The sequence below is a fragment of the Theropithecus gelada genome, chromosome 15 (assembly GCF_003255815.1).
Source record: "Theropithecus gelada isolate Dixy chromosome 15, Tgel_1.0, whole genome shotgun sequence".
Taxonomy (NCBI): domain Eukaryota; kingdom Metazoa; phylum Chordata; class Mammalia; order Primates; family Cercopithecidae; genus Theropithecus; species Theropithecus gelada.
The window spans coordinates 75,554,351-75,565,157 of NC_037683.1; the positions used below are offsets into that span (position 1 = coordinate 75,554,351).

General features: G+C 37.2%; 1 protein-coding gene across 9 annotated transcripts in view; it reads right to left on the reverse strand.

Annotated features, from left to right (window-relative positions):
• The window catches only part of IL33 (interleukin 33), a 50,372-nt gene extending 41,691 nt beyond the window's left edge, over positions 1 to 8,681 (reverse strand). For 5 of the 9 annotated variants that reach the window (XM_025360559.1, XM_025360557.1, XM_025360558.1 and 2 more), the window contains exon 1: positions 7,992 to 8,051. The gene's annotated coding sequence lies outside the window, so the exon portion shown is untranslated. Of the gene's footprint in view, positions 1 to 936; positions 1,014 to 7,991; positions 8,060 to 8,627 lie in introns of those variants that run through there. The other 4 variants (XM_025360556.1, XM_025360554.1, XM_025360549.1 and 1 more) reach the window with 3 other exon arrangements.
• Positions 8,682 to 10,807: the final 2,126 nt, after the last annotated feature.

Genomic DNA, 10,807 nt, shown 5'->3' on the forward strand with positions numbered 1-10,807 from the left:
AAAAAAAAAAAAAAAACAACAACAATAAAAAAAACCAACTTAGGACCAAGAGAAGGGGTTGGCCTGGGACTTCTGGGAACATTTTTCTGCTTGAAATAAGGGGCATGTGAGGAGTAAGTGCTTCTTGGCCTCTACTCCTTCGGCTTCTCTGAGTATCTGATGCTCAGAGCTGGGCCAACCATCTTTTACCATGAAGAGAGATTGTAGATGCTCTGAGGATGGTAGAGTAGAAGGGTGGGAAGACCCTGAGTCCTTGATGATATCCTTGATTTTTGACACCAACTCTGAGACTGCCCGACTAAACTTCTGATTAAGTGAGCAAAAAGTGTCCTTATGTTTTAAGCCTCGTTCAGTTTTGTGTTCCCCAGTTGCAGCTAAAAGTATATCAAGTGATATAAATTCTCTTTACTTTTTGTGTAAGTGTAATCTGCGTTGACTTTTTCTAAATCCTAAAAAGAAATGGCAAATAACTAATGTATTCTGGACATTGCTTTAATAATGTCTTTATTATAGTTGAATTGTTTAAACATTTTAATATTTAAATAATGTTATGTTTTAAAGAAAATTTTAGTATAACATGGATATGTAAATTCCTGTGCTAAAAATCAAGAAAATAATATTAAATATGATAGAAAAGCATGATATATCAAAAAATAGAAAAAATAAACTGAAAATCTGTTGTATCAGAACAAGATTTTAAAAACTTATAAGTAACTCTTTGAGGTACTCTTTTAAAAAAAAAACAAGTGCAGATTACCAGTAATAGTACTGTTATTACTATTTTATTTTTGCAAAACAGTAAAACATCAGTTATGTTTGTTTACAAAACATTTAGTGTATTTAAATTTGTCTACAAAATGATTATGAATATCATATACATGTAAGTCATGCCTTAAGTCATCGTGGGACAAATAGTGACAAAATGAAATGACTTACCAAGACTTTGAAAATCAAACTTCATAAAATCCTAAGCAAAGGAAGGAATAATAAACATAAATTCTTGGTTGTTACGTCTGGGGGAAACCAAAGGAGATGCAATTAGGTAGTGACACAGAAGAGCCTTCAAAGGTATAAGAAATATTCTATTTTTTAAACTGCATGATAAATACACAGGTATTTGTTTTCTTATTTTTCTCCAGAACTTACACTTACATATACATTCCATATATTAGTTTATGTGTATGATATATTTCTTAATTAAAAAGCTTGAAAGAAAGAAAATCAATCTTCAGTTAACATTCTACTCATAAAGTCAACTGTTAAGCAGACTTCCCTAACCTCCAGGAACAAATGTAGCTACCAAGTAAAAAAAAAAAAAAAAAAGCAGTTAATACAACATCAACACTTTCAAAATTAAAAAGAAATTGCTGCCTGACAGCAGGAATGCATTATTTAAAATTCTGTGGTTATATTTTAAAAGAACAAGTGAGCTAGTATAAAGGGGATTCTATGTGCTAAATGGTGACAATTTGACTAAAACAAAAAAATATGTGAAAGTTTTTCCTTGTGCCAAGACTAAAGTTACAGATAGCATAACTTTTGCAGGCTTTTCTTCTTGTGTTTGAGATATGCTTATTGAATAGTGACAGAAATAACTGATATTATGGCACAGGTTATTAAAAGTTTTGTAAAGCATGTAATATATTCCACAACACTTTCACTGCCACACCATCCAACTTATCTGGCATAGTCAAAAGCCAAAATGAGAGTCCCTCCCAATGCTGGTATTTAGCTGGTATGCTGCAAGGCTGGTTCCTTTCTTATTTGTCTTTGCTAATGCCATGCCAGCTATTAAATATTTTGAATATCACCTGAGTAGAAAGCATGAGATTTTCTTGTACAACCAAATGGCTGCCTGCTAACACACAACATTATTAGATGAAATTAAATGTGATTATTACAAGCCATTTAAAACTTAAGAGTATAGAGGCCTTCTTCTCATAGATATGAAACTTTCTGGCCATTTATCTGAATAAAATAAGCCACAATCTACACCCTGGATATTTCATTTCCATAAAGTTTTAACAGAACTGCCTTGTGCGGTGATCTGAAAATGCAGCTCAAACGTCTGGAAGCTTGAGCACCATAGTATGACAAGCTTTTCACTTTGCCTCCTTCATGGGCTGCTCCAGCTATTCCCCAAATTGCTGACTTCATTATTTCTCTGTGGAATTCTTAGTTGGCTCAGCCTTACTTACCTGGTAGCTGGGCTTAGTGGGAAATCTACTAAAGTGAAAAGACTCTGTTAAACCCCAAAGATAAGACTAAATTATTTTCCCACTGTGGAGATGACTTCTTCTTGAGTGTACCCACTGATGTACAGAGAAATAAATATAACTGGTAGCCTTTCCTTTGCCAAGAGACTTTTCATAAAATAGGTACAGTGAACTGCCATTCTAGAGGTTACTAGTTGCTGCATGGTTCCACCTAGATAGTAGGGAGAACCAATGGGTCTAAACCCAGATGCCCTTTTACCAGCTTTTGCCATAAATACCTAGAAAAAAATTGAATGCTGACAAAATAATAGACTTCTGTCTAAGTTTTATGCTTTTATGAATTAAGAAATATAAAGACTTAAAAATTTTTTTTCTGTCACATCACAGTGCAAATGACTTTAAATGCTTCTAAATGTTGAATCTGCTTTCATGGGCCTTATAGCACTGAGCAGAAATTCTTCCACTTGACATAATGAAAAGTAATAATAATTGGACAGCCAGATGTAAGCATTACCTGTCACATCCTAGGCATGGTATCTTCCAAACATTTTTTTGTAAAACAGCTTATACTCCTTTGATTTAATAGCATCTAATTTATTATATTAAATGACCACTACATACTGACAATTATGATTAAGGTTCCACACACCATATGGCTCTTGAATAAGTCAGTGAAGAAAAAATAATGCCGCCATACATTCAGGTAGTATGGACCTTTTTTCTTATGGGGGAAAAAACAGGAAGCTGGAGATAGTCATTAAATTACATAAGAATGAATATTGGCACTTATTTCTGTGCCTGAAACTTGTTGAAAAGTTTAGGATGAAATATTACTAAAGGAAACTTTAAAATTATGGATCAGGCACAGTGGCTCACACCAGTAATCCCAGCACTTGGAGAGGCTGAGGCAGGAAGGTCACTTAAGCCCAGGAGTTTGAGATCATCCTGGGCAACATAGTGAGACCTCATTTCTACAAAACGTAAAAAAACTAGCCAGGTGAGGCAGCACAGGCCTATGGTCTCAGCTACTTAGGAGGCTGAGGTGGGAGGATAGCCTGAGCCCAGGATGTGAAGGCTGCAGGGAGTTGTGATTGAGCTACTGCTCTCCAGCTAGGGTGACAGACTCTGTCTCAAAAATAAATAATAATAATAATTATTATTTACCAATATGAAGTAGTTATGCTGACTACTGATCAAGTATTGTTAAACAGGATTGTTAAAGAACGTGGACAAATAATATATATGTATAAGAGATAATGGAAAAATAAAATTTAGGGGGGAAAATCTTTGAAACTAGTAAATTCAGATTTGAGGAAGTTCATGTTTGGGTCTAATAATTCTCCAAAGAAAAGAACAAGTGAAGAAAAGCATATAGTCCTTTAAAAAGAAATTATAAACAACTTAAATAGCATTTCTTAAACAATTGCCATTAATAAGTCAGCAGGCTAAGAAGTTAGAGTGGCTGAGATTTGAGCACAGCAGACACACAAAACTATGAAGTTCTGTGAAACTTTTTAAGGAACTATTGAATATTTGCTAGGAACTATGTGGGAAATAGTGAGCAAAACATTCTTACCATTGCAAAAGGTCTCAGATGCACTAATATGGCTAGGGAAAATTATGACAATCGTTTAATTTATGGAGTGTTCAAAGTGGAGGGGAATTAGATGTAAACTGGGTGCTGATTAAAAGTAAAGCACTCAGCCAAGCTTGTAAGTGAACTTCTCCTTTGTTCTGAAAATAGCAATGGGAATGGCAAAAAAAAAAAAAAGTTACAGAAGAGAACGATGGCTGGCAGAAACTCTTTCCCTCACACAACAGTGAATGTAGCCCTGAAGGAAATAGATAGAAGATTTTAATGTCACCTCATTAATATTTTCATATTTGAAAATGATGGAAACTTTGAGTAAAAAAATAGCTTCACGAAGAGGATTAGAGATGCACTAAATGAAGTAGTTTGGAATTGTTCTTTAGTTCTTTTTTCTTAATGGGACCTGACCCTGGACTTTAATCTCTGGTCTGAAATTTACTGACTTTATGATTTTGGGTTAGTACTACAATCTTTTCAAATCCCACTGTCTCAATTTCATAAATGGAGATAATATTTACCTCACGGAGGTGCTGTGAGGGATAATGTGGAAGATAAAAGTCTCACTTTTAGTAAATGGTCAGGGATTACTAAACTACCTTTGATGACTGCTTCTAACTTGTTTTACCCACCACAACACCTGTCTTGAGTGGGATTTTGTTGCTTGTTTATTTCAGATTTTACACAGGAGAAAAAAATTCAGGCTCAGGAAAGTTAAGTAAGATCCAAAATTACACAGCTGATCAATGATGGATGATGGACTGGAGGCCTGACTGCCTCTAAAAATTTGTGTTTTTACTATTATGCTATATTGCACTCTTCACTTAAAAACATACGAAACAAAAATAAATACCTTCATAGGTATAGTGTAATCTACCAATAATAACATGAGCAGCATGTGCCAGGAGTCCGCTATAGGCAGGAAGCACCCCCAATTCCTCACTCCCCCTTACCACTCCCTGCATACTGAACTTTGCCTGAACTTTTTGAGGCCCACTAAGGTTGTGTCCCCTTCAAAGTTACTTTTGCTTGCAGATGTCAGCACCAGAGAACCTACAGGAAACTGAAGAGATTAGAGGTTCTACCATGATTTCCTGAAGTTCTTGAACCCAACCCAATCATTTTGTTGTTGATAGAATTAAGGTCCATTTCTTTCTGCTGTTCCAGGAGTTCATATTTGGTCTTAATGTTTCTAAATGTTCCTGCTACAAACTGAGATACAAAGAAGGTGAATTCCAATAATCCTCTTGATTTCCACCATGTTTGCCAAAATTTCAACTTGAATGAAAGATACATTGATTTTGGCACAGTCTGACTCACATCTCCAGAAAAACCCTTATGGTATCAGATTTACTGACATACGTATTTTCTGATGTAGACATATATATACATACACATATATATGGAGAATATCTATATGGATATCTATCTATCTATCTATCTATCTATCTATCTATCTATCTATCTATCTATCTATCTATCTATCTATCTATCTATCTATCTTTCTCCCAATGCTGACCCCTCTTCAGTATTTCTTTGTAATGATTTAATTCCCTGATGGAGCTTAACTTTTCACAATTGAATTTCATGCCTCTTTCCCCGAAGTTAATTGTAAGCTTTATTTCCTTAATTCCTGGGAAACCCTGGCCAAGAGTGACATTTCCTGTTTCTCAGTCTCTTCCCTTATTTTCAGTTCTGGCTATTTCAACCCCTAAGTGAAAGTTTGCCTCAGGATTCTTTTCTCTCTATAAATGGGAAAGGGAAAGAGGTACTTTCTGGCTGTAGATACTGTAAGCTAGACAGTGATGGGAAAGAGATAAATATCTAGGTTGCTTAGGAAATCAATTATGAAGTAACCAAAGATTGGTAGAAGGTCCAGGATCCTTTCAGAGAAGAATGGAGAAAATGTGAAATTTGAGCTGAGGGAAGTGTGATGCTTGTGCTAGAAGTTCTTAACTGTTTAAGACACTACCGAGTTGTGTGATTCAGTTCAAGCACCCTAAACTTTGGGAAATAGAGGATTCTGAAGTTTTCTGAACTCAGAGCGGTACATTTTCTGGGTGGAAATCAAAAGAGGAGCATTAAGTATTCAAAAAACAAATTTGAGAAGCAATAAGTAAGAATGTTGGAAACAGTATAGGACCTCAGTGTGGCACAGAAGGATGCTTCAGGTGGGAGAAGCACAGCGCAGAAGAGGAAGTACGGGTCTTTGCCCTAGACGCTTCACTCTCAAGTCTCGGACTTGTATGCAGCCACAGGACATACTTTTGGATTTGTGCTATTTTCTTAATTAAAATAGTATGGAGGCATATATTCATGTGTGGAAAGAAAAGGCAGAGAAAATTGTGAGGAGGCAGAGAGCAAGGAATAAAGAAAAGAAAACAATCTTCAAAAGAAAGTCTGTAAATGAAGAATAGTAGCAAAACTGATGAGCTTTTTAGTTTCTCCATTTAGGGTATCAATTCCTTATTTTTCCACAAAAGTTTATTTTTGAGGGGATGGTACCTCTCAGTTCTTGTATTTGAAACTGAAAGTGAGAAGTAACAGTGAGAAAATTATGACAGTGAAAGAGATCTGACATAACCAACCCCCATCATGCTTTTAACCTCCAAATTGCTTGGTCATTCCTGGGCTTGGGCCAAGCTAACTTTGGGAGAAATTTAGTGTATGGTTTAAATGATAATAACCCTTCCCCAAAAGTAACCATCTTGGTAAAACTAATGAAAGACCACCAAGTTAGGAGTTAGAGAGGGGCCTGAATTCTGCCAAGATGTAGGCATAGAAAAATGATTACCAACCATTATTCTGGAGGTCACAAGATTTGCAACTTCCCCAGTGACTACTGTAAATAACATCACTATTGCATAAGCCAAGATTGACCTTTAGAGATGTCTGTTCAGGTTTTTGCATTTCTGATGACCAGTGACTCCTCTGTGGCCCCCACACAGAAATAGACTCAGCGCACACACGAGGACTATTTTTCACTTGTCTATGATTTTATTCCCAACCAATCAGCAGCACCTATGCCCCTAAGCCCTTTGCCTGTCGAACTAACCTTGAAAAACCCTAGCCTCCAAATTTTTGGGGAGATTTGAGTAATAACTTTAAATCCTCTGTGGCATGGCTGGCCTTGGGTCAATTAAACTCTTCACTGCCATGCCATGGTTTCAGCGAATTGGTTTTGTCTGTGCAGTGGGCAGGAAGAGCCCATTGGGCAATTACATGTTTGTTCCACTTTTACTTTTTTTTTTTTTTTTTGAGACCAAATTTAGCTCTTGTTACCCAGGCTGGAGTGCAATGGCATGATCTTGGCTCACTGCAACCTCCACCTCCTGGGTTCAAGCAATTCTCCAGCCTCAGCCTCCCGAGTAGCTGGGATTACAGGCACCCGCCACCACACCCAGCTAATTTGTGTGTGTGTGTGTGTGTGTGTTTTTTTTTTTTTTTTAGTAGAGATGGGGTTTCACCCTGTTGGCCAGGCTGGTCATGAACTCCTGACCCCAGGCTATCCACTGCCTCGGCCTCCCAAAGTGTTGGGATTACAGGCTTGAGCCACCACGCTTGGCGATGTCCCCCCTTTACTGAAAACCCCTTGTAAACAATTGCAAGCATGTTTGTCTTAAGTAAGCATTAGGAGTTTGAAGTAGAAGTATCAACTTGCTTTATAAAGTTTCCAGCCTGGCAACAAAGCAAAGACCCTATCTCTACATAAAATTAAAAAATTACCCAGGCACAGTGGTGTGTGCCTATAGTTCCAGCTACCTGGGAAGCTGAGACAGAATGATTGCTTGAGCCAAGGAGTTGGAGGCTGTAGTGAGCTAGGGTTACACCACTGTGCTCCAGCCTGCGCTATAGAGCAAGATCCCTTCTCTTAAAAAACATAAAATAAAATAAAATAAAATAAAATAAAATAAAGTTTCATGGAGGGGGCAGAATTTACTATAAAAACCATTATAATCTCTTTTAGCAATTTATTAATTTTAGAAATCACCCAAAGGAAAGCAAATGGAATTATGTTAGTAACAGCTATTTTCATCGACTTTTATTGCTATTAGCAATAATAACAAACTGGCCTTATCGTTTATTTTTCAGGAAAAAAACAAAAAACAAAAACACAGTTCTCCATGGTTCCCAAGGTTTTACTTTGCAAAATCTGACTAAAAATCTCCCGGAATATTCAGTCTTACCTTGTGGTCTTGTTTTGATTTCTTCCCTGAAGAGCTGCAGCTCTGTGTTCAGAGGAGTCTAGATTCTTTTTATTAACAAAAGTTTGGCAGAGAACCAAATTGCCTTAGAAGGGAGATCTGGGCGGGTGAGATTTTAGCAGGCTTGAAATCTCATGTAAAGAACCAACAGAGTTGCAATTCTGTCAACTTCTAAGGCTCATTATTTTCTGCGTCCTCCCTCCATCTTAATATTTTAAACCAGCAATTATGATTCTTCTGCCCCTAAACTTTATGTTTTGGCTCTCTTTGGAGTTAAACTAAACTTCAACTTCAGCACTGTTCATTTTGAAATTCTTTTGCCATTTATATTTTCACTTTTGGCCATTGGCTTCTTAATTTACAACCTTCATTAAGAGATCAGTTTATTCCAAATTCCTTTATAATAGAAATTTGCGACCCTCTTTGGCATATCAGTAATAAGCAGCTCATCTGCAAATAAAAGCTGTCAAATACTCTGTATTCCAACATATCTGATGTGTCTTCCTGCTCCCCACTGTTCATCTTTTCTTTCTATTCATCTCAAAAATCTCACAGAAGATAATACTTTATTACAAAAGCAAATCCTGTACTGTAGATCCCATGAGAAATTGTTCTTACCTCATGAGAAATTTTGCTCCTACTCACCCTCTCTCCATTTCGTTTGGCATCTGTAGCAGAAAATAAAGGGGTGAGGTGATGCTCTTTTAAGACTTGGACTGATTCTACATCCTAAGATCACTCATTGGAAGGAAGACTGCTGCTGTACTTAGAAGGATATTGTGATGGACTGTTACCCTAGCAAGCCCCTACAGCCATTCAGTCTACAATATTAGAAGGGTGAGCTTGAAACAAAGGGACAGCAGAAAAAAGTTTACTGTAAAATGAATTAGGAATTTTTTAGTTTTTCTCATGGCATTTTGAGGGATAGAATGTTAGGGTTCTGAAATCCAGGGGAAAGAGAAAATGAGACAGCAATAGATGGCTGACCAGGCTTGGAAAAATGTGACTGTGGTGGAGTCCCCTTTGGGAAAAACAACTAAGGAACTCTGTTATCTTGTTTAAAGTTGTTTCATTTTCTGTGCAGTAATCCCCTTTAATCATCCCCAAACCTGAGCAATCATCTGCTACAAGCGATAGTGTTGTGTTTGTGAGAAATGAAGAAAGATGGCTATGTCCGCTGTTTGGATAAAGCAGTGAAGCAAGCAGACAAGATGCCAACATGACAAAAGTTAATCAGGAATTGAGCTGTGTGCAATAAATAGGAGGGAGGGGTGATGAGTAACAGCCCAGGGAATATTAGCACACTCTACTCTGGGAATTCTTGCAAATACTGAGGAAATTACAAAGGATGAATAATGTATCTTTATGATATGTATTGAACCCTCCTTCATTGTTTCAAAAATTTATCTTTTTATCTCTAGTTATGCTTCATGCCTTAAGTCTGCTTTGTCCATTTGTCTGCTTTCTCCATGAGCAGAGTTCTGCAAACATTCTTTTGGTTTGTTTTCACATAGTGTTTCTCTTTTCATGTTTTTTTTTCAAACTTTCTGTGTCCTTATATTTAAGATATGTCACATATATGAGGTATACAGTTTTTTGTTTGTTTGTTTGTTTACCAGTTTGACAATCATTTGTCTTTGAACTGGAACATCTGTTGTAATTATTGACAAATTTTAATTTGTTTCTACTATCTTGCTTTCTTCCTCCCTATTTTGTCCCCCTGTCTTATGCTCTTTTTTTGATGAAACAATTTTTTTTTTTTTTTGAGACAGAGTCACGCTCTGTCACCTAGACTGGAGTGCAGTGGTGCGATCTCAGTTCCCTGCAAGTTCTGCCTCCTGGGTTTATATCATTCTCCTGCCTCAGCATCCCGAGTAGCTGGGACTACAGACACCCGCCACCATGGCCGGCTAATTTTTTGTATGTTTTAGTAGAGACGGGGTTTCACTGTGTTAGCCAGGATGGTCTTGATCCCCTGACCTCGTGATCCACCCGCCTTGCCCTCCCAAAGTGCTGGGATTACAGGCGTGAGCCACCGTGTCCGGCCTGGACGAAATAATTTTTTAAAAATTATTCAATTTTCTCCCAGCAGTCATGAACTATAACTCTGGTCTCTTTATGAAACAAGAACAAAAGCAAAAAGCCTGCCAAAACCACAGCTCTGCTTTTAAGAGGCTTTCTGATTTTTTTTTTTTTTTTTTTTTTTTTTGCCTTTACCCCCATGCAGCTGCATAATTCGGCTGGTGTTTTGAAGAGGAAACTCATTATATGTAGGTTGAGTTCTCCAGCCCTCTCTTCTTGTTGGGGGCATGGCCCTTCTAATTTCCAATTTTGTCTTCATTCCCACAGCACCAATCAACAGTGATTTCTCTATCTCCTGGCAGTGACCTCCTACCTTGGTAAAATACAGATTCCCTGCCTTGGCAAATGCTCTTGTAACTGTTATGAAAAGTAGCCATAACTGTTAGCTAATCTCTCCATGGAATCTTAGCCCCTCATCCTTAGTGCTTCAGCAGCTCTCTCTCCTTATCTGCCTTTCTGGTTATTCTCAATGGTAACATTGGACTGCCACAAGTTACTCCATGCTACTCAAGTAGCTAGTTGAATGAAGATGGAAGCATGGCTCTAGAAGGCAGGATGACTATGGGTTAGATCGTACAGACTTTATTCTAGTAACCATATAACTTGTTATCTGAATCATAAATGTTTGAGAATGAAAAGAATGTTGTTAATCATTTGACCAGAATAGTAGGAAAACACTGAGATATGGTCACCCCAGGTTTTATGACTTTTATAGT